Source organism: Galeopterus variegatus, unplaced genomic scaffold (assembly GCF_000696425.1).
Source record: "Galeopterus variegatus unplaced genomic scaffold, G_variegatus-3.0.2 Scaffold7046, whole genome shotgun sequence".
Taxonomy (NCBI): Eukaryota; Metazoa; Chordata; class Mammalia; order Dermoptera; family Cynocephalidae; genus Galeopterus; species Galeopterus variegatus.
In genome coordinates, this window is record NW_007733157.1 from 79,889 (window position 1) to 81,996 (window position 2,108).

Below are 2,108 nucleotides of genomic sequence, written 5' to 3' on the forward strand. Positions count from 1 at the left end.
AAAGCAGAATTGCATCTCTGGGCATACACACAGATGGGGTGTTTTTGGTTTATCCAAAGAACAAAGAAAGGGTTGGGAGTTTTACTGGAAAGAGAAATGTTAGGTATTGTTTTGAAAGAATGCTCATTGGCACTAGCAAAGTTTTGTGAGCTCTGCTTGGTGAATGACTACATTAAGTAAAACTAGTCTTAGAGTTACAGCAGGTCGTTTCAGCAGCTACTAGGTGAAACTTCTCTTCGATTGTAGCAGGCTATTTCAGCAGCTGGGCTTGTGGCATAATTCGTGGCATAGGTGCGATGTTCCCTGAGTGTTTTTCCCTTATGGTCCCTAGACTCTGATTTAGTTGAATGTGACAAGAATAACTCAATTTGTATAATCAATATTCATGTGACACAAACAGCCTATGATGTTACTGTGTTCGTTCCAATGTGGAAGCCTCTTTGTCTTTCTGTTCCAGGGGGCCTCCAATCCCATGCCTTGGCAGGAGAGAAAGCAGGCCTGACCATTCAGACCTATGGTGGAGAATGGAGACGTGAGTGTCTGATTTGTGAGGTTATGGAGAAGAAGAGGCGGGGAGAGAGAAAGAGCAGGCACAGATAATAAAAACCACCAGTACCAGGTCAGGGTAGGGGAAATGTGCTGTGTTCTGAATGCATTCTGAAGTCTAGATTTTTATGTGTCCCCAGTGCATGTTTGCGTGGCTGTACTGGGTTTCTTTAAAAGGTTTATATAGAAGGAGATGACACTCCTGACAGTAATTTGGCCAAAAAACTAAACAACAACAAAAAAACAGTCCTGCTATTTCCTAGGAGGAAGCGAGGACAGTCTGCATTTTCTTTTCCATTTCATACATCACTTAGAACTTACTGCAGTGATTCCACAAAGTCAGAAGGCTTTAAAAAGTTAATGAGAAATATATGACAAACCTGTACTGCATTATTTTGGAACACCCAGTAATGTCCAGGTATGTTATGCAGGCAAGCAAAGCTATTTTAATGACTTTCATTTTTATTGCACTGGATTTGCAGAAAGCACCTTAAACCTTCTAAGTGAATAAATAAAAAATGTTGTGACCTTTGTTTGGCTGGCAAACATTGTTTCAGCACTGAAATTTTTAAAGATTATTCTTCTATAATTTTAACCTCAAAGACTTTACACTCATTGTTGCAAGTTTATAATGCTAATTAAATTAGACCCTGACATACATTTTGGTATCATTCCTCACTTGATCACAAAGGACTGGATAATCAGTTTCACCCTTAAGCGTGACTTCTTTTGTGTTGATTTCCTATAAAGCGAATTGAATTGTATATTCTAGTTTAACTTAATGTAAATGTATTGTTCTCTCCAACTATATTAAAAATCCCTTAGAGGTAGAGACTCTATGTTATTTTTAAGTTTAATCCAAAGCAGAGTTATTTAAAACATCTCCTATGGAAAATCACTTTTTGGGGGATATCAATAGATATTTTTAAAAGGGGGGGTTATCTTCTCAAATAAGGAAGGAAAGCTTTGGCTTAAAAAAAAAAAAAGAAAGAAAAATAGAGAGGCTGAGTCACTTGCCCAGAGCCACACAGCCAGCACAGCAGGCTCTGGCAACTCCCAACCCCCACTGTATCTTTTCTCAGCACTTGTCTGACCCATGTCCATCCCCTGAAAAAATGCATCACGAGTTCAAATAGATCTGAGGAATGTTCTGTTTTGTTCAGTCTTCTGGCTGGTTCGCATTATTCATTAGCATTCTAAATACCCAAAGAAGTCTTGCAAGAAAGAAACTAGGTGAATTCACACATGCCCCGCTCCAGGTATCCCATCACAGCAACTCTGAAAACAAGAGAAACATTCCTATTCCATGGAAGACGTGTTGCTGCTATGTCTGATTTACAAAATATTGCTGGTGCTTACACAAATCATAACAAAACATCATTGCCACTATCAGCTCCAGGTATCCCATCACAGCAACTCTGAAAACAAGAGAAACATTCCTATTCCATGGAAGATGTGTTGCTGCTATGTCTGATTTACAAAATATTGCTGGTGCTTACACAAATCATAACAAAACATCATTGCCACTATCAAAAAATAAATAAATTCTTTATTGTTTATAC